The sequence below is a fragment of the Xenopus laevis genome, chromosome 5L, assembly GCF_017654675.1.
Source record: "Xenopus laevis strain J_2021 chromosome 5L, Xenopus_laevis_v10.1, whole genome shotgun sequence".
In the NCBI taxonomy this organism is placed as follows: Eukaryota; Metazoa; Chordata; class Amphibia; order Anura; family Pipidae; genus Xenopus; species Xenopus laevis.
Window position 1 is genome coordinate 87150577 of NC_054379.1, and position 27402 is coordinate 87177978.

The 27402-nt window shown below is 37.1% G+C and overlaps 1 protein-coding gene across 3 annotated transcripts in view; it reads right to left on the bottom strand.

Moving 5' to 3' along the window:
- fut9.L (fucosyltransferase 9 (alpha (1,3) fucosyltransferase) L homeolog) overlaps positions 1-27402 on the bottom strand; it is a 97843-nt gene that overhangs the window by 53887 nt on the left and 16554 nt on the right. The window contains exon 1 of one of the 3 annotated variants that reach the window (XM_041563016.1): positions 16550-16796. The exons of the other annotated variants lie outside the window; for them this stretch is intronic. The gene's annotated coding sequence lies outside the window, so the exon portion shown is untranslated. Of the gene's footprint in view, positions 1-16549; positions 16797-27402 lie in introns of those variants that run through there. 3 annotated transcript variants of the gene reach the window in all.

Genomic DNA, 27402 nt, shown 5'->3' on the forward strand with positions numbered 1-27402 from the left:
TAACCCCATGGGGGACCTCCTAGAACCTATTTGGAGTTATTGGTGGACTTTGAAAAATCTAAGTTTTTTGGGGGGAAAAACTTGATTCAAATTTGATTGAATGCGCTATTACGTCGATTCGTACGATTCTAATTCGGATGAATAGATGAAAACTGACCTATTCGGCCCAAAAAAACCTTCGACTTAATTTCGGTTGGTCTTTTTGAATTTGAATTTCGAAGTTTTTAAAATTTTAAATTCGACCCTTGATAAATATGCCCCTAACTCTACAAAAAATCATTGAAACATTAGATAAACACAATAGGGTTGTTTTACCTCCAAAAAAAATTAATTATATCTTAGTTGGGATCAAGTACAACGTACTGTTTTATTAGTATAAAATTGTGAATTATTTCTTATAATGGAGTCTATGGTAGATGGCCACTGCCATACTACATATACAGCAGATCCCACAGTCGTGGGGGGGCCTGGGCAAGAGAAGGGCCAGGACTGCGGGGTCTGCTGTATCATAGTCCTCCTCCCGATCCGTCTTTTACTTTCAAAACAGTGGAGCGATTTGTAAGGTGGGGGGCAACAGGTTGGGGGGGGGGTCAGGGGAGGAGGACTTTTGACGCGTAGAGGGGCAAGCGGGGAGGGGGTGTGAGTGTGTGGTAGTGTGCAAGCTGTGGGGTACGAGCAGCCTAGGGTCGAATTGGGTTTAAATCTGGCCCTGTTGCCAGCATTACCACTGTAATAAAACTTCAAAAGGGTTGGTACAGTGCCCTATTGGTGTTCCATGCTAGACAGCTATTTAATTCCTTTAGGGCTAGTCCACACGGGGAGATAGCCACGCGTTTGCGGTCGCGGCGACAAAGCGCCGCGCCAGTCGCCGCGACCGGCGCAGGCGACAGTTTTGTATGGGCGCCTATGTAAAAACGCCTGTGCTAACCACACGAGGCGATGCGCTTTTCAACAGTCGCTTGAAAATGCCTCGCCAGGCATTTTCAGGCGACTGTTGAAAAGCGCATCGCCTCGTGTGGTTAGCACAGGCGTTTTTACATAGGCGCCCATACAAAACTGTCGCCTGCGCCGGTCGCGGCGACTGGCGCGGCGCTTTGTCGCCGCGACCGCAAACGCGTGGCTATCTCCCCGTGTGGAATAGCCCTTAGAGATTAGAGTGTAAAACCAAAAGTAGTCAGTCAAGTGTATATACAGCAGGCAGGGTTTATATTGCAAGTTACATTTGCATCAGATGGGCCACTGGCCCTGAAGGATTTATAAAGTTTTTTTTTCATGCAGTGTTACTTTAAGAATCAACCTTTGCTGTTTCTGAACTACAGCTCCCATCATGCTGTAATGGAAGCTTTATGGAAGCATGTAATGGAGATTTGTTCTAGTCATTATCTTCCAACATCCAGATGTATTTCGAGTGCTTAAATTTAACTCTGCATATTTATTTACTGAAAACCAGACTCATAACAGTATACAATCCAGAGCTGGGAGCAGAAAGGAGACGTCATTTGATTAACAACACATAGCCTTTTGCTCTGTTTTCCAATTATTGGTCTGTAGGTGCTGAAGGTTCATATAATAGTTCTACTATTGAGTTTCCACTTCTAGTCATTCGTTTCCCTAGCCTTTAATTCAATACCATATAATGTCAATCCATTTCGATTATCACCCCCCTGGTGCCAGCTTTAGGACTGTTTTGTAGTAAGGACTATCAATAACAATGCTGTTTTGAGGTTAATGGCACTGCCTGGTTGTACTGGAGGATTAGCTTGTTCGGAGGAAATCTGACATTGCAAAATACTATTAATGAGACATTGTTTTTGAGGTTAATGGCATGGCCCAGTGGTAGAATAATCATACAAGGCAAATCTATTTAGCCTAAAGAAATCACACATGGAGCTGAAGGTCGATGGAGGTAGAAGCACATCACACCTCCCCGATGTCTGTATTAATAACAAGGAAAGATAAGGTCAGAGATTCAGCCATAAAGTCAATGTCTAAACAAATCAATGATCACTATAATAAACTGTATATAGCCTAAGTACTAATATGATGATTCTTAGAAAACTAATAAGACATAACAAACCACTGTTCTTTACCTAGAAAGGGTTAGTGGTTAAAAGACACTGAATATCTATATAAATAACATGAATACACTTGGTGGCATATTATGCTAGTACTTATACATTAATGCCAGCCTATTTTCTATATATAAAAATATTAAGATCAAAAGGCATTTGCTTGGGAAGGGAAAGTAAGGATTATATCTATAAAAGAATGCAGCTATGCCTCATCCTGAAACATACTTACTTATTTTCCTTCATTTGGTGCCTTACATGCAAATTGTTTCCTATTGCTTGCGCAGAGTGATTGCCAGTGAAATCTGAAGGAATAATAATAAAATAAGCAGCAAAGCATTGTGCAAACTTCACAGAAAAGAGGGGCAGCTCAATGCTATCAGTGATAGCTCACTATCTTTTGTAGGCAGAAGGCTATGCAGAATGAATATGTATTCGCTTAGAGCCCGTAACAGTGTTTGGCTGTTGCTAAAGTGGTAAGTTTACTTTTAAAATACATTTAGCATGAGGCAGACTTTTTTATGTTTTCTTTGTTCCAGTTCTCCCTTTCAGAATCAGTGAGGCAGGAATCAGAAACCCAATATTAATCCTCAGACACATGTTTAAGGGAAAGGCTCCAAGATACCTTTAGACTAGTCCAAAATTTTCTTTAAAGGTCAGCGCTAATTGAAAGCTCAAGGGGAAAGTATGATGAAAAAAGGAAAAACGATGAATTTTTTATACTGTAGTATTTTACTGGGAGTTGTAGTTCCACAACCAAAAAAACTATTTGGTGCAGTTACCCAGTAAAATACTACACTATAAAAAATTCATCATTTTTCCTTTTTTCATCATACTTTCCCCTTGAGCTTTCAATTAGCGCTGACCTTTAAAGAAAATTTTGGATTGTTGTTTTGCACTCGAGGAGAAACGAGGATCGTTGGGTGTGACAACCAAGGGGAAGATTCAGAGACTTTGGTCATCTAACTTTTTATAAGTTCATATTACCTTTAGACTAGTGTCACGCATGGGGGCAAATTCACTAAGAATCGTAGTTGCGCCAGGCACAAATTCGCCGCACTTCGCCACACTTCGCCAGGCGTAGTTTCGCCAGCGCTCCGCAAATTCACTAAAATCCGAAGTTGCGCACAGGGGTAGCGTAAGTTTGCGAAGTTGCGCTAGCGTTAATTCGCCAAGTGAAGCGAAGTTTCGCTAGCGATGGTTAATTTGCATTCAAATTTCAATGGAGGAATACGTATCAGCACTTCAAATGCCTGGAAAACCTTCAAAACATCAAATAAAAATTTTATTTTGCCCTACACATGTGCCCACTGTATAGTTAAGTTGCCATGAGTTAGGAAATGTAGGGGGGAAGGAGGGGAGCCCCAAAATTTTTTTCGATCTTTTTCGGCCTATCACCCATAATATAGAAAACACGCCAGCATTTTTTGGGACTTAGAAAAACTTTTCACTTTTTTTGAAGCAATCCCTATCTACTCTATTGCGCTTCGCCTGGTCTGAGGTGGCGAAGGAAGTCTAGCGTAAAAGTTGGCGTTCAGAACAATGCGCGCATTAGTGAATTTGCGTAGTTTCGTTCGTTGCGCAAATTCGCCAGGCGTAAGGGTGCGAAGTTACACTAGCGAAATTACGCCAGCGTCCGTTAGTGAATTTGCGAAGTAACGAAAATGCCCGACGCTAGCGAATTGACGCTAGCGTTCGGCGCTTCGGCGCATGGTGAATTTGCCCAATGGAGTTTTTCTACAGGTGAAGAAAGTGCTGATCTGCTGCATCCCTCCAACCCATCCTCCACTGCCCAATTCAAAATGGTATGTTTTTGAGCCAAAATCCAACCTGTCGAAGGCAAGTTTACCCACCAGCAGAAAAACTACATTTTTTACACAATGGAAAGGCATCTTGGAGCCAGGCAAATTCAATAAAGGGAGAGTTTTGCCGTTAAAGGCTTTGCCACACTTCACACCACTTTGCTAATTCACTAAAATGTGAAGTTGCGTCTCTGCAGCCGAATGAATGTTTTTGAATTGTTTGCCTCCTTCTGTCTCTTTTCAGCTTTCAAATGGGGGTCACTGACCCCCATCTATAAAACAAATGTTCTGTAAGACTCGAAATGTAGTGTTATTGCTTCTTTTTATTACTCATCATTATATACTACCCCCTTCAGTCTCTAATTCAAATCCTGCATGTTGCTAGAGTAATTTGGGCCCTAGCAACCAAATTGCTGAACTTGCATACTGGAAAGCTGCTGAATAAATATCTCAAAAACCAAAAATATAACTCTCTACATCATACTACAAGTTTATAACACTTTTAAAAGGGTTCCTACATCATTACTGATTTTGAATGGCAGAGCTGGAGTGGATAAAGCTCCAAGTGCAACACTAATATTACTCTGTATTAGGCTGCTTATTGGACCGATTCTTTCTGCAGTGTCAGACATACTGGATATCCTGGCAGTGTACCTGTGCAGTGAACCACAGCCTAAAAGGACTGTGCTACATGCTCTATATATATGCTCAACAATCTAAATTGAATACATGCTTTGGAGGGTTGTATTTAGAGTTCAGGTCTCCAGGGGGTAAACAGTGTTGCAGCCACATATGGAGCTGATCCCTTTATATCCCTTTGTTCTAGAATTATAGAACAACCTAAAATGTTATAAGTAGAGAATGAAAGTGTCTTATTGTTCTACAAAAAATGTTGCCTTTTATTTTCTTAAATGTCCTGAAATGTGTTCATTGGGATGGACTTCTCCTGCCTGTGGAGGGTGGCAGCCTAGGATTTTGTGCCTTGGCTACTACAACATTGTTTTAGTGGTAGATGTAGTCAGGAGCGGTAGTGCAGGAATAGCAAAGTAAAAAAGTAAAAAAAAGACTACTTTCTATGGTAATAACATTAAAATCACCACCATAAAATAGATTTTAAAAAATCGCTTTAATTCTACAAGTATGGGACCCGTAATCCGGAAAGCCGTTATCCAGAAAGCTCCAAATTACAGGAAGGCTGTCTCCCATAGACTCCATTTTGATCAAATAATTCAAATAAAAAAAAAAACGATTTCCTTTTTCTCTGTGATAATAAAACAGTACCTTGTATTTGATCCATGCTAAGATATAATTAATCCTTATTGGAGGCAAAAACAATCCTATTGGGTTTATTTAATGTTTACTAGTGATGGGCGAATTTATTCACCAGGCGCAAATTCTCTGCGAATTCCCGCAAAACCGGCTTGAAAAATGCCAGCGAAATGGACACCGGTGTCAAAAACTAGACACCACCGCCGTTTCGTGAATTTTTCGCCGTTTTGCGAATTTGGCTGGAAATTTGAACATTTTTCAGCAAAACACCCCAACTTTGCCCATCACTAATGTTTACATGGTTTTTTTTTTTAGAAGACTTCAGGTATGGAGATCCAAATTAAAGAAAGTTCCCTTATCCAGAAAACCCCAGGTCCTGGAAATTCTAGATAAAAGGTCCCATAACTGTATTAGCAAAATGCAAAGAAGCACACAGCTCTTAAAACGTAATCCCCTGCATGTTACATTTGTGCAAATATCACTGGCAAATCTGGTTTTAAGATCAAATAATTTTGTTCACTACACACCTCTTAGTGAGGCAGCCTGTACCAACGATTTCAATACATAATATGTATTGATATGTAATTACACTTAACAGGCAAGGCTATGTAGTCTAGCTCCAATTACTCACAGTGGAGAAGAGATTGAAGTGGACAATTGATTAGACAAGATGAATGGAATGTAGATATGAAGCTGATTTAATTACGGAGAAGTGTATAATTAGTATCTAAGAAAATTAGCAATCTTTGGCAAAGTGCCCTTTAAAAAATAACTTATCAAAACACACTTTATATTGTGTGAATAAATTCAACTCTCTGGTGCTTAGGAAAACTATATAAAATAGAACAAATTTCCGTGCATCGATGTAAAAAATATACATATTCATGCACTAATGTCTTCAGGTTATGTCCTGCATCTGTATACTTACATCCTACAGAATAAAGGAAATCACAGAAGCAAGTTTCAAGCAATGGACAATAACTTATAGAACAACATCAACAATAAAATATGTCTCTGTAGAGAGACCCTGAAAAATTTAATTTTCAAGCTTTTCCATATTGTATATCTTGAAATGAAATCACTTGTTATAACAGCTATATGCAGACGATAGAATATATCAGTCTTGTGTCCATGGAACTCACCCAAGCTCACTACAATTCAGCACCATACTCAGAGGATGGCTTTTTAATCTGCATCTTTAAGATTGTAGCACCACTGACGACACACCAGTGCATGTAGAGTGTCTTAACCATGTTTTTAGTGCACATTTGACACAGGACCCCCATATTTTCTTTACATTTCCTTGAATTGAATTAAAGGGATACTAAACTACTCTACCACACGTAAAGCAATATTGCTCACTTGAACTTTTCCCCAGCTCTCAAGGCTCTGTAGCTGCATTGCAATTAAACATCCAAATACAGGGAGCATTCCTCTCAACACACTCACCTCCGTGCTACACGTAATTTCCGTCCCCCAGGCGGACCAATTCCATGGACAAAAAAAACAACTTACGGAGCATCAGGAGTAGAGTATTTAAAAATATATACTTTAATAACCCATGTTAAAAAATAGACGTTTTAGTGTATCAGCATTTAGAAAGATAGTGCGCTTTTCGTGGCATTTTACCACTTCTTCTGAAGCAAACACCTGATCCTAATGCATACCTTCAATTAAATAGCTATAAGTTATATACGGTATGCATTAGGATCAGGTGTTTGCTTCTGAAGAAGTGGTAAAACGCCACGAAACGCGGAAAGCGTACTATCTTTCTAAATTCTGTAGCTGGATTGAAATGGAAAATAAATTATCCTTCAATGGAATCCCACCTGATCGGTGTAAATCTGGTTCCATGTTCTTTGATCCTGCAACTGGAGTTGGAAGCTTTAAGCATGGTTTTCCTAGCACTGAACAAGGCTGTCCTTAATCCCCATGTCTGTATGGTGTACTATAATGAAGCATATTAGTCACAATATTCAAGATAACAGCAATATATCTGGCAGAGGTGAATTCTCTTGCATCTATAATGAAAAGTTTCTCATTGTTGAATTGTTTCCCAAGTATAATTACGTTTTTTTTTTTAAACTTCTATAGAGAACTAGGGGGCAGAGAAGGATAGCTTAGCTTCACTTATTCATGCCCTGTGGGACGAGGGGATTCATTGGTGACAAAGGGGTGACATGCTGTATTAACTACTGTGTAAAAGGAAGGGGATAGCAGCCTTGTGTCTTTTGCCCTTAACTCCATAGAGGGGAGTACATGGTGGGGGAAAGCATCAGAAAGGAGGCCTCAGAAAGAATAAGAGGACCTCAATGGTTATCCAGAATGCTTGGGACCCGGGGTTTTCCAGATAAGGGATCTTTCCGTAATTTGGATCTCCATACCTTAAGTCTTATAAAAAAAATCATGTAAATATTAAATAAAATGCTCACACCAGCAGTAACCAATCAGTGACTTGAGGGGGCCACATGGGTCATAACTGTTTGCTTTTGAATCTGAGCTGAATGCTAAGTGGTGGTACAGATAATTAGTAGGTCCTCCAGGGATGCCAAGATTGCTGCCTGGAGGGATGTGTTGGGGTTGTAAGGATCAGGAGAGAAGCACCAGTGTATATAGTGGATTTGCAATGCTAAGTAGTACAATCGAAAGTGGGGGAGTACCAAGCCCCCTTCCGATAGTGGAGCAGTCAGTGTCCAGGTTACTCTTGGAGGTTTATTGTTCCATATAAAAGGAATTAGTATTTGGTTGATCTGTTGAAATAGGGATTTGGGGATATAGCAAGAAGCATTATGTAGTACATATAAAAATTTAGGGAGGTATACCATTTCAATAAGATTAACTCTGCCTCATAGCGAGAGTGGTAGTTTTGCCAATTTGGCCAGTTCAGTGTGGTATATTTACCAGGTTCCACATGTATCATAATACCTAAATACCTGAACCGTTGGGTCCATTGAAGAGGAATCCCTTGTGGTAAAGTTTGTGGTTAGTCCCTGTCAATAGGGAATAGTACTGATTTGTCCCAGTTAATTTGGAGGCCTGAGAAGGGCCAGGAGTGATTCTTTAGAGTCTGCAAGGTAGATCAGTAGTTCATCAGCATAGAGGGAAAGTTTTTTGCTGTAGTGTGTTGTGATTTGGGGTGAGTTTCTGATGGAAATAGCGAGTGGCTCTATCGCTAGTGCAAGGAGAATGGGGGATAATGGGCATCCCTGTTTTGTGCATCTTGTAAGGGGAAATGGGGGAGACTAGGTGGTTGACCCTGACTCGGGCTGTGGGTGATTTGTAGAGCATTTGGATCCAATTCATTATTATAGGTCCCAAGCCAAAGCGTCACAGGACTTCCCATAGGTAGTCCCATCCACAGATTCAAAAGCCTTGGCCGAGTCAAGAGAGGCTACAATTCGGGTGCCAATTTTAGCATGTGGTAGCTGGATGTTCGTGAATAAGCGTCTTAGGATGATGTCAGTGGACCTGCCAGGCATATATCCCGGTTGGTCTGGATGAATTAAGTCCGGGACCACCTGCTGAAGCCTGGATGCAATGACCTTGGCCAGAATTTTGGTATCTGTGTTGAGCAGAAAGGTGGGCGGTATGATGTGCAGAATGATGGGTCCTTTCCCTGTTTGGGTATAACAACTATTAGTGTGTCTGCAAACGAGGGAGGGAGGGAATGGTTATACTAAGCATCTTGAAGGGTAATGAGGAGTTTGGGAGATATTTTCCCATTTAGAGTTTTATACCAGTCTGCTGGTAAGCCATCTGGTCCTGGAGTTTTATTAGCTGGGAGGGCTGCAATTGCATTTGCTATTTCCTGTTCCGTAATAGAGGCATCTAGGAAAGTCTTGTCGCTAAGGGCCATGGAAGGTATTGGAATAGGGTCTAAGAAGAGAGATAATTGTGTGTTGGTATAGTTACCCTGAGAGGCATATAGTTTCTTATAGTAAAATGCGAATTGTTGCACAATTTGTTCAGGGCTTTGTTTGTTTTTTAATTACACAGTTTTATTTGATATCTTATCATCGCCTTATTTAGCACAAATTGCATTGAATGTTTTGGTTGAACAAACTTAATTCAGCAAAAACGAGTATAACCAAAGAATGTAATATTTGCATCTCAGAGCAATAGGGTTATTAAACTAATTCCTCATTGAGAGCTTTGCCAGTGGTTAATAACCTCTAAAGCCCAGCTTACAGAGGTTTAGAATAGTTCATTACAAAGAAGAAACTAAACTTAATAGGTTTTGAATTATCTGTGCTCTGTTGGAATTTCAAAATTCACTATAAAACAGCTATCTTAATGAGAACAGACGGTGTATACAGTATTAGCTTAGGTGGAAAGGCAGCCACTACTATCAGTTAAAATGACCAGTCAAAAGTGGTTTAGAGTGCAGAGAACTGGGATCGACTTGCATTGAAAACCTGTCTGTCATTTCACTGAAATTACAATTTGGCAAATTTTTACTGCTTGGCAAATTGGGTCAGATTCACCCATCACTACAAATTGTCAATAATGCAGAGTCCTTCTATCCTCCTTGGTAGAGCACAGGCTGCTCTTTATAGCTAATTCTAAATGTCTCACTTTACTAGAAAGTGCTATAACAGTGGCTTTCCTGTACACTGGCTAGACCTCATTCACAGGGTTCCTATTCCCCAACATCATTAGAGGTAGGGTCCCTCTAGGGCAGAATATTTACAGGGCCTTATTGATCCTAGGTTGCCTGAAACACTCAAAACACTTGTGGCAGAAAATGGTCATCAACCTAAGGGCCACTGATACAAATATGGATAACTATATACATGGACTTCTGCCCAGCAACTTGGTAATAAGGAAGTATAGGTATTTAAAGCCATAGGGGCTATGGACCCTATGGGTCCCTACATTTCTATCTATCTGTCTGTCTGTCTGTCTGTCTATGATCGTTTACAAAATAAGACATTTCTTCTGCTTATAATTAAGCCCCAGTGCTTAATATTTTTCTAAGGATTTTCTATTGACAGCATTAGGGTATTGAAAACTACAGACCTGAACCTACTTAAAAATACACACATCTGTAACTTTGGAGAATGTCATAGGATTATCATTAGGATTAGTGATTGTTAGGATTAGAAAACAGTACTATTTGAGTATTTCCTTTTATGATATTATTAATATGTTGTACTGATATAAACTGTATTCATCTATTCATCAATGCAGGGCCTAGTGTATGACTTTTTTAAAGAATTGCCAGGACTGTTGGCATTTTGTACTCCATAGAGAAATGGCAGGCATTCCAGAGCAACTGGGGCTTTCTTATAGTTTGCTATGTGGTGCCCCAGCAAGAATGGATTAGACTGAAGATGTATGAAACACATTGTATTGAAATAAACAATGACTTGTGGCCATTTAATTCTGCAAAGAACAGAAGAAATATAAATTTACAGAAATGTTTAACTTGTGCTGGAAGTGCTGGAAAATGGAACCTCTCCACCTCTAATGCTATACCAAAAGATCAAAACATTTTTTTAGAAAACACCTTTTAGGATTAGGATCAGGAATAATGTACCCCCTTTTGAATATGAAAATATTAGACACTACATCTGAGTTCCAAGACCTATATCAAAGCACTCACCTGCAATCTTATGCCTTTACATAATCATAACTACATATACCCATTTTACAATGGATGTACATTATTCTCTATATTAACAGTAGTCTGTAGTTTCTGTAAAATACTGAAAGTTAACTAGGAGCTAGAAGGGGATAAGGGTCAGTCTTCAATAGCAGGAGTGCTTCTAAAATCTATTCATCATCCCTAAAACTCACGTCTCTTTCATTGCCATAGGTGTGGGGCTTAGCACATTTTCAATGTGTTGCCCATGATTATATTCTTATAGTAACAGAGATGTTTGAAGCCTGTAAACACCAGCGATAGTTGTCATTCAACAAGGTTTAAATATGCATTTAAATAGAAAGCAGAAATGTACAGTAGTTTTTACTTTTCTGCCATTCAGTTAACTCCCTTGCGAACATAGTAGACTCTGCAGCGTGAGCATGGAAGATATTAATAAAAAAATCTCTGTTTTATCAGTTACAAAGTTGTTTGTGCAATGTCTAAGTAAAAATTTTACTTTTGTAAACTGTATATTTGAATACCAATAAAATATTACACATATTGCACAATGCAGCTGCACTCTCTTCCCTACACTAAAATTGGCTTTAGCTTACAGGTTTGGAATTTGGCCCTTACATTGGGTGATGATTTGGGAAGTTGCCAACTTGGCTAAATATCGTCAGGACCATCTGTTTATATGGCACTTGCTTTACAGAAATACAGGTGCCAAGAAAATAAGTCATTCTTTATAATGCAGTACAACCAATCACCTCTACAAGAACCTGATGTAAAGAGGCATACCAGTGCCCTGTGCTTACCAGTGGGGGGGCACATACATGCCACCCCAACCCACCCTCTTGGCTAGAGAATAACATAACGCAGGCAGAGTGCTATGCAAGGAGCAAACCACAGATCTGTGCCAATTACACAATGCAGAACACAGTGTGCAAAGTGCAAAAAAATGGCCAATTATGGCTTATTTTGCACTTCCTATACTGCACTGTAAATGACCCCTCAGGAATTACACCTTATGTTAGATAACCCTACTGTACTGCACTGCTCAACCACACTTTACTTGATTGTTTCTGATTACAGATCCCAGCATATTTTAATATATTATCATATTATCAGGGTGAATGCATGATGGAAGCTGTAGTACAAAAACATTGAGAACCATTGAGTGCAGTGGGACAGCCTTATAGTTGAGTTTATTACCCCTTTAAACATGGAGAAGCCTAGGGAGATGCACCAGCTGATGTGTAAAAGAAAACGGATCCGCACACACACCGATTAGTGCAGTCGGGGATTATCCCCTTTTATTCAGCCACCAAACATCAACGTTTCGGGGGGGAACACCCACCCTTCATCAGGATACAATTATTTGTGCAGTCACCCATTTAAACCCAACTTCCCACGCCTTCTTTTCCCATCATGCAGTTTGCCATAAAAATTAACCCTTATGTGGGATACAGGAAATTCGACCTATATATAACATACAATAAAGCAATCAATTTGGTACAACAGTCAACAAAATGATCTTTTTCTTTCTTAAAGTGCCCATGTGCAATAATTATTATAAAATATGGTATCAAAACATTATTTTAAACAACTTTTTTTAAAAAACCACATACATTAAACACCATTTTACAAAAATCCATGTGTTGTATTATAATACCTTACTGCCCTTGGGATTTTCTAATAACCCTTAATATTATATGTGATCATTCAGCAGTTCTTATCTGTAAGAAATGAATAAAAACATGCAAGAAGGTTAAAAACAGTTTTTCTCTCATAAGAAACACGTATAACTAAAATTCTCGTTAAGGCCCTTTGGTGTGAGTGTTTTAAGCTGCCAAATCCAAAAGGCCTCCCGTCTCAACAATGACCTCTTATCTATTTCACCTTTCTTCCTGTGTATAACCTCTAATATTTGCCATCTGAGTTGAGAAATGTTATGTTTTGCTTCGAAAAAATGTTTCACCAGGAGGGTTTCCTTTTTAAATTTCTCTTTCTCATTCTCTTTTTTTTTGGCCTATAGTAGCCCCTTCACCCTTCTCTTCAGGTTTATAATTCCATATTCTGCAGACTATGTTTGGACCCTTATTCTAGAGTTGTTCAGTGCTCATCCCAATAGCAAACTGCTTATAAACACAAACAGATGATAGTTGGGTAGATTAAGTCAGTAAGGTTAAAACATAAAAATAATATTGGACAGGAAAATAATTTGGACAATTTTTAACAGGAATAGGTTAATAAATTCTCATCAGGTCCCTACCAGGAAAGAGGTATTTTGTCTTTGCAGCCAGTGTTTTCTAACTTTATATACAGCAACCATAACTCTTTTCAGACTGACTCCCACATGTGTGTAGGTGTTGAGCGGTTCGTTCATGAATTACTTATTGAATTTACTATGAAACTGGTACCTGACAGATATATAATAAATATATTTTACTGCGATACTTGAACTATATATATTTTTAAAATCTGTATCCCATTCCAGAAAGCCTTAGCTATACGTACAATCACTTCAGTAGTCTGTCAAGTCACAGATATGGGTTTGTGAGTTAAAAGATGATGAGTATTCCTGTGCCTCTCCCAGAAGGATGCAGCCAGGAAACAAGAGACACAGTGGGGCAGAATGATTCGCACAGTGAAAATATTTGCCCTACGCATGGTTATTTTTATAAAGCTGGATAAGAATGGTGTACTTAATGTGCAAACAGAATTGCAAATTTTTTTTGCATTGCAAACTTCCATAAGAGCTTTTTAAAATATGGCAAATACACTGCGCTTGAGTTATGCTTTGACTGTGGTGGTGGAGAAAATATTCTCAAAACAGTTTCGCAAATTGCCAATTCAAAGTACTGTTAATACTATTTTAGTGCACAACAACCTTGCACAGGACTGCTCAGGAGACTCGCACTGAAGACTTTGAAGTACCTGGACAAGCCCATACATTCTACTTTCGTGCAAGGACTGCAGTTCTTCTGTAAAATTCACCTCCTAAAAGAAGCTAAGTATTTCGTATTGTGTGTATTGTTTAGGATTGTTTGTCAGTATCCATTTTCATTAGTAAAGTAGTATGTGTTATAAGCCATAGGGGCAAATTCACTAAGATTCGTAGTTGCGCCAGGTGTAACTTCGCCGCACTTCGCCACACTTCGCCAGGCGTAGTTTCGCCAACGCTCCGCAAATTCACTAAAATCCAAAGTTGCGCTCAGGGGTAGCGTAAGGTTGCAAAGTTGCGCTAGCGTTGATTCGCTAAGCGAAGCGAAGTTACGATAGCGATGGTTAATTTGCATACGGCGCCAAATTCAAATTTCAATGGAGGAATACGTAGAATCACTACAAATGCCTGGGAAACCTTCAAAACATCAAATAAAAATTTTTTTTTTGCCCTACACATGTGCCCACTGTATAGTTAAGTTGGCATGAGTTAGGAAATGTAGGGGGGAAGGAGGGGAGCCCCAAATATTTTTTTGATCTTTTTCAGCCTATCACCCATAATATAGAAAAAACGCCAGCGTTTTTTGGGACTTAGAAAAAATTTGAACTTTTTTTGTAGCAATCCCTATCTACTCTATTGCGCTTCGCCTGGTCTGAGGTGGTGAAGGAAGTCTAGTGTAAAAGGTAGCATTCAGTACAATGCGCGCGTTAGTGAATTTGCGTAGTTACGTCCGTTGTGAAAATTCGCCAGGTGTAAGGGTGCGAAGTAACACTAGCGAATTTACGCCAGCATTCGTTAGTGAATTTGTGAAGTAACGAAAATGACCAACGCTAGCGAATTGACGCTAGCGTTAGGCGCTTCGGCGCTTAGTGAATTTGCCCCATGGTGTGTGTCTGTGTTTATTTCCTTGACATTTACTGCAATTTCTGAACTCAATAGTGCTCTAAGCATTACATCACCGTTTCCAGTTTATACTAACGTTTTTTTGCGGAAACTGTTATCTCTCTTTTTTCACAAATCACTTCACAATCAATTTAACACACGAAATTCTACCTCTGTCTAGAATTGCATAAATACAACATATGCCAAGTTCATAATGTTTTAATTTTTTGATGCAGAAAATAACTTCTGGTTATCCTCTAAAGGACAATGCTGCCTGAGATTTCTAGGAACATCTTCTATTGGCTCATTCCAACCAATCAAAGTTTTTTACTTCAACACTACACCCAGACATAGTAACACCATAAAAATGAGTTCTGGAAGATTGGTGGGAATGCCTTTGCCCTCCAGGCAGGTACTTGCTTGTTCCAAGTCCACTATTACATGTATGTTTGACCTTGTAAAACATACACCCATGTGCATTCTAACAACCCACAAGACAACCATGTTAACTTAACTGTGTACAAAAACAACCTCAACTTCACTTTATTCTTTTTTCACACTTGTGAACTCAACCATATCCTCTATATCATCTTATACTGTACCCCATACCAGTCAAAAAGGACCTTCTCCAGCCTTCCAGGGAGATCATATATTATTTTTCTGTGACTGTGTTTGTGCCCCATGCTGCAGGTGCTTGCATGCTCCAAGTCTGCTATTCCATGTAGGTTTGGCCTTGCAAATCATAAACCTATATGCATTCTAACAACCCACAAGACAACATTGTTAACTTAACTGTGTACAAAAACATTTTTACTAAAGGACTTTACAAAATGTAAACTTGATCTCTAAACCATTCACTCTGTATCATCTTATAGTTTACACCACAGCAGCTTAAAAGGCCTTTGCAGCCTTCCAAACAGATCATCTGTCTTCCATTTTCGGCAAGTATTCATCTTCTCCTATGTGTGTTTTGTACTTCAAAATAAGGTTTAATATTTGAGTGCCAAAATAACCCACATCTAAACAAATATATTTGTAACATCCATCATCTGCAACAATCCAAAGATACATATACAGGTATGGGATCCATTATCTGGAAACCCATTATCCAGAAAGCTCTGAATTACAAACAGGCTGTCTCCCATAGACTCCCTTTTGTCAAAATAATCTTTTTCTCTGTAATATTAACATAGTAGTTTGTACTTGATCCAAACTAAGATATAATTAATCCTTATTGGAAGCAAAACCAGCAAAATGGGGTTATTTAATGCTTACATGATTTACTAGTAGAGGTATGAAGATTCAAATTACAAAAAAGATCCATTATCCAGAAAACCCTAGGTCCCGAGCATTCTGGATAACAGGTCCCATACCTGTACTTACTTATTTAGAACCATTTACTGGCCTACATTTACATGCCTAATTGTTTTCACTTATTTGAAGTCTTAATATAATTAAGCTTTTCAGAATGTGCATTTGAGGACTAAATCACCCTGTTTAAAGAAATATCACAAATTTTGTGGTGTCAGGTTGTATTTATTTATGGTTCTAAATAGTTTATGTTTGTGTCCATTTCTAATACTATTCTAGTCTGCCAATACAAACCCAGGCTGCTTGCTAGGGTCACATACTGTAACAACTAGATACTGTAGGCGTGGTAAAGAAAAATAGCAGTAGCTATAATGCAACACAAAAATATGGTTGATTAACAAAAAAAGTTAAGCTAAGGATTATCACCATGCTATGATTGTTTTGAGCTTCAATTAAATGGTATTTTCTCTGTGTAGCGAATGTCATTATTTGATGTTAATATCAATGTATCTATAAGTGTGTCTCAAAGGCCTAAACATATTAATTTCACCTTAGATGAAAAATCGTCTTGAAAATGTTTAAGTATAATGGACCCTAACACAGTCCATGGTGGCCCTGAAGAGACAAACCCACATGGTGATGTGGATAAAGAACCAAGTGAAAGTGAAATCCGGTTACGTACCTCCTCCAGACGTGGCTCACGTAGTTCTGGTAGAAGAACAAGGAGTACTTCAAGCCAAGTCAATCCACCACGGTCAGAAGACGACATCCATTCAGACCACACAAATGTCAATCCAGTAAATGATGAGGATAGGCACGAGGACACCAGTTTATCTCTGAAGAAAATTTTGCTTTAATCACAGCTAGATGATGATCTGTTTGGAACTGGCAAGGTCTGTACATCCTATTCACAAAAAGCAGCCTGCTGGAATGAAATCACAGCATCTGTCAACAATGTGAGCAGTGTACGCAGAACCACTTATGTAATAAAAAAAGGTTTAAAACTGCAAAAGAATAGTCAAACAAAAAATGTCGGAAGAAGCCATTCAGGCCAAAAAAACTGGAGGAGGAGCATATCAACCTGTTCAGTCCTCCGCATGGAAATCTTTGCTACGGAAGAAAATGGCGTGGATACAGAAGATCCTGTACTTGACCTTAACCGTAACATTTATTCTGATTTAAAGATTGTTTCTCATTGACACTATGCAGCTGGTCTTGTTGCTGTATCTATATTTGGAGAATAATCCTTTGCATCACATCTCCTATTTTTACTGTTAACATGTATCTGCTTGCTAGAGTCAAATGGAGCCGAACAACCAGACAGTGTTTGGAAACAGAAATATAAAAATGCCTAGAGGATGCACTACATAAAAAGGCAAGTGTGAAAAAGTCATAATAACACTGAAATATGACCCTCACATACAAATATTGGTGTTGCAGTCACCCCCATTTAAAAACTCCAAATATTGGGAAGAGTGAGAAATTATATGAACATTTCCTCATAAAACAATTAATCAGATTTTAACATTCTTAACCCACTCATGGTCTAACATTACAAAATGTAAGGTAAAGGTCAATCAACCATTGGAGTTGTGTAATAGTCTGTTTGTCCAAGGGTGTTATTTATCAAAGTTTGAATTTCTAATTTATGTGAATGTTTCTTAACTCTAAAAAATTCGAATGTACTCATATATTCTCTAATATTCGATCGAATAGTCCCGACCCTCAAATTCAAATCAAATTCAAATCGAATTCCAATAGAGTTTTCCACCGAAAAAAACTAGATTGTCAGGAAGGCAATTAACATATTCAAATGGTTCAACGGACCTCTACCATTGAGTTGTAAATGAACTCGGCAGCTTTTAGGTGGTGAATATTACAATTAGAACTGTTTCCATGGTCGAGATGTGATAAATCTCACATTCTAATTTACATTCGAGTTGGTGCATTTAAATTCGAATTTGTGAGTTTTGACAGAAAAATAAATTTGAAAATTCAAATTCGAATTTACCATTTGAACCTTAATAAAGCTGCCCCTAGGTGTTTCTCTCTCTGCACAATCTTGGTAACTATATAATCTATTAATTTAATTGAACTATGGAATCTATCCATCTATATATACCTAAAAAGTGTCTAATTTCTATGTTAAGGGAAGGAGGGGGAGGAGATAGAGAAAGAGAGCAAGGTTTTTTTTAAATTTAAAGTTACACTAAATTAAAAACTCTGCATATGTATAAGGAAGAGTATCAAGATTTTGTGAACATTCTGCTATTTGCTTATTGATGATTAACACATTCTTGTCTTTTGTTACAGACCAAAAACAATAGATGCTATTTCAAGTGACACTCATAATCCAACAGAAAATAAATGCTAATTGTCCATCATCCTGAAAATATAAGAGAGGATCATGTTGTTATGTACCAACTATCTTTTCCTATCTTGCGAACAAGACACCTAGAGACAGATTTATTAAGGGTCGAATACTGAATTAAACATTTTTTTTTTTTTGGTGTCAAACTTCACACATTCGAAATTTAATCCTCCAATTCGAATGTACATTTGAATGTGAGGTTATCGCACCTCGGCCATGGAAACATTTCTAATTAGAATATTCACAACCTAAAAGCTGCCGAGTTAATTTACAAGTCAGTGGCAGAAATCCATTGAGACATTTGAATATGTTAATTGCTTTCCTGGCATTTGAGTTTTTTTTAGAGGGAAAACGCTATTCAAATTCGATACAAATTTTTGGGCCGGGTCTATTTTGATTGAATTCTAATTTTTCTTAAATAACCTCCCATTTGAGTTGTGATTAAATTCAAATGAATTAGAGTTAATAAAAAATTCATTTAAATTCAAAATTCGATCTTTGATAAATCTGCCCAGGAGTGTTTATGCTGCAACAATACCCAACGTATATGTTGGTAATGACACAACACCACCACTTTATGATGTTCCAACAGCTAGACATCACAATTACACAGTTATCATCCACATACTTATTCCAATGTGTCTCTTTATACGTATGTGGCCTACACAAAGTCCTTTTTTGCAAAAATTGATTTCTACACCATCAATATCCTCTCCAGATGTAACAAATACTTTAAAATACTGAAACAGCAAACACTACTGTACATTAGAACAAAATAATCCAAGAGCGTTTTGAGTGTTTCCACAAGCTAAAACTATAACGGGCAGATTTATCAGAGGTCGAATTTCAAATTGTTGTGAATTTTTTTTACTCTAATAAATTCGAATGTACTCACAACTCAAATGGGAGGTTATTTATGAAAAAATTAGAATGTCTAACATTCAATTGACTGGCAGCGATCCAAAAATGTATTTTATATTCAAATGTAGTATGAAAAAAAAAAAAACTTGAATGTCAGGAAAGCTATTAACATATTCAAATGGATCAATGGACCTCTGCCATTGACTTGTAAATGAATTTGGCAAATGTTAGGTGGAGAATATTCAAATTAGAACTGTTTCCATGGTCGAGGTGTGATAAATCTTATCTCACATTCAAATTTATATTCAAAATGGGGGATTAAAAAGTGTGAATTTTGACACCAAAAAAAATGTGAAAATTCTAATTTACTATTCGACCCTAAATTAATCTGGAGCCAGAGACGCATCAGGAACCATCTAAAGATGACCATTTTGAAGGTGCGCTGGATTCATGCCAAGTGTCAGATAAGTAATTCCAATCTTTCAACAATTCCTATGTGCAAACACAAATAAGATGCCATAATGATATGGTGAATTTGCATCGTACGAGAAATACAGAAATGTATAATTAAGTTTGTAGCTACTAAAAATGGAAAATCAAAATTATGATTTGGCCACAACACAAATGAACGGAGCACAATCAAACTGAACTTCTGAAGCAAAATCTGACCACACAACAACACCTGTATGAAATCAGTCGTTCATTGGCAGATACCGCTTTATCAATGTGTAAGCTTGTAGAAAACACTCAAAAAGCTTTCACATAACTCCCATGTCTAGTGGCGACAAAACACCAACCAACTAAAAACAGATTGTATCAACAGGATTGCCTGAGTTACGCAACCAGCTGAGACAACAAAGTCCTATAGCATGGCCTACTTTAAATACAGTATTCAAAAACAATGGTAAGAAATAATTGTATAAAAACATGTTGTTTTTTTCAAGACTTTATTATTGTCCTGATATGTCTAATTTGCTATGTGGATTCTGTATTTTGGTTGTGTAACATTTGCAACAAATTGGTCAGGTGTTTGTAAGTAAATATAATTGTATTTTAGCCACAAAAAAAAAATGTTATTAATAAAAATGGTGGCAAGGATTTTGTTGTTTTTTTTATTGATCAATTAAGAGTCAACATTTATTGGATGGCAGCCAACATTTTCACTTTCAGCCAGTCCTGTCTGGTGTTGGGAAATTTTATAAATAGATGATATATTTTTTTTAAAGGAAAACTATACCCCCAAAATGAATACTTAAGCAACAGATGATTTATATCATATTAAGTGGCATATTAAAACATCTTAGCAAACTGGTCTATATATTAAAGTAAATATTGCCCTTTTACATCTCTTGCCTTGAACCACCATTTCATGATGGTCTGAGTGCTGCCTCAGAGATCACCTGACCAGAAATACTACAACTCTAACTGTAACAGGAAAAAGTGTTGAAGCAAAAGGCACAACTCTGTCTGTTAATTGGCTCATGTGACCTAACATGTATGGTTTGTTGGTATATTTGTACAGTGAATCCTACGATCCCAGGGGGCCGCCCTTATTTTTTAAAATGACAATTTTCTATTTACGATTGCCCAATGGCACGTATTACTAGAAAAGTATATTATTATGAAAATGGTTTATTTACATGAAGCAGAGTTTTACATATGAGCTGTTTCATGCAATATATTTTTATAGAGACTCACATTGTTTGGGGGGTACAGTTTTCCTTTAAAAGCTTAAGACATACCACTGACAAGACCTTCTGATGATTGAAAGCTGCCAGATGCCAGAAAATGACAGGTTTCCAATAACTTGGTGAAGCCTGGAACTTCTCTATATGTAGGTGCCAGAGGATCAATATAATTTTTGATCAGCTCATTGAGATCCATGAAACACTGGCTATTAAGTCAATATCTATCATCAACTTCAACCTCCCCTTAAGCCAGCCAGCAAGACCCTGGCTCTATATAACCTTGGGGGGCATTCAGGGACAACAGGTGGAAGTGCCGCAGCAACTAATAGTGGACTTGCTACTGAGTGGTGTGATGCAGCCCTCTTAAGCTGCAATCTTTTTTTGAAAGATTATTTTTATTGAGTTTATAAACATAACATAAAGTAAGAGAAGTGAAGTCTTTTGTAATTTCACCAGAATGTCTCATAAGAAACCACTGAGTATACAGCAACTACTGTATTGTTTTTGTATCCACAGTGAAACTCAATAAGAATATTTTAAATATTCTTGGGGAACAGTTTTAACATTTTGGACATGTATCCAGGGTAATTTTATACTGTGAAAGAAGAACTTGAATTTTATAATTTACTATCATATAAATCACAGACATGATTTCTAGCAATTTAAAGAGATTTCTGTCATGACTGTTGGGGAATTAAAAAGGGTAACTGGTAAAGGTGTGGGATCCCTAATACAGTATTATCCAGAAAGCATTAAATTACGGGAAGATCATTTCTCATAGACTCCATTTTAAGCAAATAATCATTATTTTCAAATTAATTCTCTTTCTCTGCAGTAATAAAGCAGTACAGCCTTCGACGATCACTAAGATTTTCCTTTGGGAAATCCCAATCCAGGCCTTTAATGCCCTCCTAGGCCTGCCTCAATAGATATCCCCCTTCTGAACAGAAACTCCTAAACTTTATATACACAGCTACTAGGCTGTCAATTACCTCCAATTGGAAATCACCCGAGGCTCCAACTGTAGAAGAGGCTATCATTCATATTCATAAGATGAAACTAATGGAGGAGATGACAGCAAAACACAGAAGGACTGTCCCCCAATATGGTCAAATTTGGATTATTTTAAATCCCAAAAGAATCCTCCCTGACTGGGTAGACAAACCCACCAAAGGCGACTACATTTTATATCCCAAAAGAATCCTCCCTGACTGGGTAGACAAACCCACCAAAGGCGACTACTCTCCCCCAAATAAAAAGTGAATATATCTATGGCAACAGGCCCCACTCTCTCCATGGAAGGCTGGACCAGGGGCTCCATACCCCCTCCATAAGGGGTATTAATAAATAAAAAGAAGGGTTAGGAAAGGTTCCATACACTCGAGCATGCTGTTTCATAATGTTATCACGTTATTCTTTTATTGTTTTTGATTATTGTGTTTCACTTGTTCATATAGGTTCATGCAATCCTATAACAAAATGACACTGTAAAACTGCACTGATGTCCCTATGTTACTGGCCTTTAAGAAAAATTGCAAGGTCTGGAAAATTAGCTGTAAAAACCAAATACAATTTAAGATACAAAAAACAGTACAGCTTGGATCCTAAAAAAAGCTGAATTGATGGCAAAACAATCCTGTTGGGTTTATGTAATGTTTTAAAAAATTTTTTTAGCAAACTTAAGATATGAGGATCCAAATTATGGAAAGATCCCTTATCCAGAAAACACCCGGTTGCAAGCATTCCAAATGATAGATTCCATACCTGTGGTTGTTAAAGATATCCCTACAATCAAAATATTTAATATCAATAAGGGGCAGATTTATCAAGGGTCGAATTTCGTTAAGTTAAAAATACTTCGAAATTCGACCATTGAATTAAAATACTTCGAATTCGAATATGGAATTCGAAATTTTTTTCATCTAATTTGGCTATTCTGCGGTCGAAGTAAAATCGAACGATTAAATCCTTCAAATCGAACGTTTCAAACGATTTTATCGTACGATCAAACGATTTTTACTTTAACTTCAAAAACTTAGAAAAATGCAGTAGAAGGTCCCCATAGGCTAACATAGCACTTTGGCAGGTTTAATTTGGCAAAGTATTGAAGTCGAAGTTTTTTTAAAGAGACAGTACTTCGATCATCGAATCACCGAATGGTCGAGCGATTTTTACTTCGAGTCGAAGTAAATTCGAAATCGTAATATCCTATTCGATGGTTGAAGTATCTAAAAAATTACTTCGAATTTCGAATATTTTTATTCGAATATATTTTACTTCGAAAATTCCCTCGAATTCACTTCGACCCTTGATAAATCTGCCCCTAAATGTGTCCTTACATGTATGTATATAAAGATATGTATCTATGAGGTCTTAAATCACAATACTGAATGTTTTTTGTATTTATACTATCTGTATACTACATTGCCAAACAAAGTGACATATAACTATCCACTGACTACCAGTTATATACAGTATATAGTAGGCTATAAGAATGGTGTTAATGGCTGTTTATTTTGCGCTGCAAATCAGCCACTAATTGCATATTTATGTTGAAAGGTTACTGCCAGTCACTACATACTTAACAAAAGCTTGTACTGAGATGAAGTACCCTACTTATGTTTGATTCAGTGGAAAATATTTATAGTGACTTTACATTCTGGAATTATATAAATGTATATGAAAGCTCTTTTGACAAAACAGTATGCAAGAGTTTACAACCTGGGCTAAGAAATACATTATAGGTATAGGTGGAATTTTCTGTTGTTTCTTTTTTAATAAAATATGAGATAAATTTGCATTTTAGTAAATAACTCCCTACGTGTACTGACTATATCTTTTGAGAAATACTGGTTTCCACGTAAAATTAAAACTTTATTGTAATTATTGTGACTACTTTTCTGAACAGCTATACATTGCTGTAAAGAGCTATGTGATCTTATTTCACTGGATAGCTGAGTTATCAGTTATTTGATGGATCAACATTCACATCAATGGTCTCCTCTTGGAAACCAAAGTTTACTCTACAGGAATGATTTCCCCAGCTTGAATAAAAGCTTTCAGCTCATTCTGGAATGTACAACTTTTTGTTAGAAAAATGGAATAGATGCCAAAAAAGAGACCAAAGTGACACTATATTACTTGTAATTACAGAGAGATGAGTTATTAAGAAGACTCAGCTGGTTAGATTGTATCCTTTATATAGGTCTTAAAAGCTGTAAGCCATAAATTGCATGACATTTTCTGCCTTTGATCATAACGCTTTCCTCAAACTCTCCCACTTGCAACCCAGGTATTCCTAGCCTAATGATGGATGAATTCAAAATGATCCCTTCCAGCACTACAGCCATTTTTCTTTTATATACTGTGCAGTTTTTATTTGCCAATATTACACTACAATTAAAAACCAGGAGGATGAATTTACCACTATATATGTGTTCAGGATCAGAAGAAATATATTTAATATCTAAAGTACTAACATCAAAGGAAAAAGAACAGGAGCAGGGTGTAGACTTAAAGGAACAGTAACATCAAAAAATAAAAGTGTTTTAAAGTAATGAAAATATAATGCAGTATTGCCCTGCACTGGTAAAACTGGTGTGTTTGCTTAAGAAACACTACTATTGTTTATATAAATAAGCTGCTGTGTAGCCATTCAAAGGAGAAAAGGCTCAGGTTACACATTAGATAGCAGATAAGCTCTGTCTGTCTAATGGTGTTATCTGTTATCCATTAGTTAACCTGTTTCATATAGCTGTTTTTCAATTTCCACCATTGCTCCACAGCAGCTTGTTTATATGAATTATAGTAGTGTTTCTGAAGCAAACAGATCAGTTTTACCAGTGCAGGGCAACAGTACATGATATTTTCATTACTTTAAAACACTTAAATTTTTTGGTGTTACTGTTCCTTTAAGTCAATGGGCGGTTTTTTCTTTAAAAAAAACTTCGACTACCTACTTCGCCACCTAAAACCTACCGAGGTGCCATGTTAGCCTATGTGGAAGGTCCCCATAGGCTTTCTAGCAATTTTTAGGTCAAAGAAAAATCGTTCGATCGATGGATTAAAATCCTTCGAATGGAGCAATTTTGTTTCAGATTTGAGTCACAGTCTCTGTAAGAACCTACGATTATAATTGTAAAGCACTTTGCCTTCATAGTCCAACTTTAACGTTATAATTTATTTATCTAATTTTCAATTTTTATCTTATATTTCAAACCTGATGGGTCTTTCACTGTCAAACTCATAGCTTCTTCGCAGAGACATACATTGATCTTAATAAATAATGAATTAAAAGTTTCCAGCAAAGACACTAGTACAAATACAATAAATAAATAACAAAGAAGCTAGGTTCCCAAAGAGAAGTGCTTTTAATTTACAATCATAGAAGGAATTCATATAGAATACGACTGAGGGTAAACACAGCACAGGATACACGCTGAATGTCAAAAAGTGTGCCATTTTCAAAAATGTTTATATTGAAATTTTAGCATTTGAAATAAATGTGCTGTTTTCAAATAAATGAACAAAATGAATGTTTTTTTTTACATGGATGGTCTATCTCAGCATTGTTCCACCTCAACATGTCCCGATGTGTTTTACAACAGCCTTATTATAGAAAGGAAAATGTGTTTCCCTAAGAACAATTTTCAACCTAAAAATGATAAAGCTATTTGAAGTAACATAAATGCTAGACACAATTATAATTCAGTGCAACAACTGAAAGACTAGATCACCCAAGATTGCAATTCTACTGATAAACATTTAATATCTGCCATACTCGACCATATGCAGGTATGGGATCCGTTATCTGGAATCCCATTATCCAGTAAAGCTCTGAATTACGTGAAGGCCATCTCCTATAGACTCCCTTTTAATCAAATAATTAAAATTCACTGTTTAATATATTATCAAGGTTAAGGGAACTGTACTCTAGCAACATCAGGGTTATATTCTTAATTAATATATTGGTCAATACAACTTTTGCCTAGCTTTTCAGGGTCTGTGGCTGCATTTATAGGCAAAGCAAAGCTCCAATGAGAATCCCATATGTGTAAATCTGTCTCCATGCTCTTTATTTTGCAATTGGAATTGGAAGCTTTAAGCACAGTTTACCTAGCACTGAACAAGTCTGCTCTTGATGCTCATGTGTGATTACATATAATGAGGTTGAAATGGCATAATAATCTCTTATAGCAAGCTTAGCAAGCAAGTTATAGCAAAATGCCTGGCATAATGCAGATGATCAGCATTCTCATTAATTAATTATTTTGTATCTATAATTAAAGAGATATGAAGCATTACTGATATGCTCTGTACCCATCCTTTACCAGTTGAAGGTATATCTAAACCCAACCGTAAAGATGTCCCACTGCACCTCCTAGTTCTCTAGAGAAGTTGATGGAAAACTTACAGACAGAAAACATTCAACTCTGCTGACCAAAAACTTCATTATAAATGCAAGAGAATTCACCATTGATAACGCTAATTACCTGCACTGTCAGTCATCTTGCTGTTATCTTACATACAATGAATATGTAATTTTAATTTCATTATATTACATTGTAATCGAAAATGGAAAACTGTGCTTAAAGCTTCCATCTCCAGTTGCAGGCGAAAGGAACAGTCAGTCAGTTTACATAAGTGGTATTCTTATTGGAGGATTGCTTTGCTTATAAATGCATCCTGAAGCCCTAGAGAGCTGGGCAAAGTTCTATTGAGCAATATTAAGAATTAAGAATACAATTGGTGATGGGTGAATCTGTGCCGGAATTCACAAAACTGTGACAACTGCAAAACATTTGCGAAACTAATTGAAGTCAATGGGCGTCAAAATAATTTTGACATGCATCAATCTTGGTGCAAGTGACAATTTTTATACGCGTGACTATTTGGTCCAAATGCATTAATTAATTAAGTCAATGTGTGTCCGAATAACACAATTTCTATGCGTGCACCAACTTTGACGCATGTCAATTTTTTGACGCTGCAGATTTTTCATCTGCGAATTGTCATCAGCAGTTTCACAAATTCATTCGCTTGCGGCAAAATGTGGAAATTCGCCACAAATTTGTGTCTGGCAAATTTATTCATCCATCACTAAATACAATCCTTATGTCCTAGCATGCCTTAACCATACTAATATGTTAAAGTATTCTGTGATCTGTAGTCCAACAAGTGTTCAGTACAGACAATGCAGTACAGACAGGTTTAGTGCCCTTTTAAATGCCAAGAATATGCTTGTACCCCAGCTGCATTTGGTGGTGCAGCACAGTTATAAAAGTTTCACTCAGTATTGCTCACCTGGTGGCTACTACTGAGTTATAGATGTAAAAGAATTCAAAGATTGGCGACCTCATGGCATCATCATACATCATAATCAATACATCTGAACAATATTTACAGTTAGAAACAGGGTAGCTCAATAGTATTTAGGGCCTTATTTATCAGAATTTTTCTGAGTATTTAAATAAAAAAACTAGACCAATCTAGAATCCACAATGTGACCTTATTTATTAATAAAAAAGCACAATTGAATTGGATCAGGGACAAACTTGATAAAATCTAGCGAAAATCCGAATTGCTCGTTTTTTGGGGGTTTTTCAAAATAAGGAA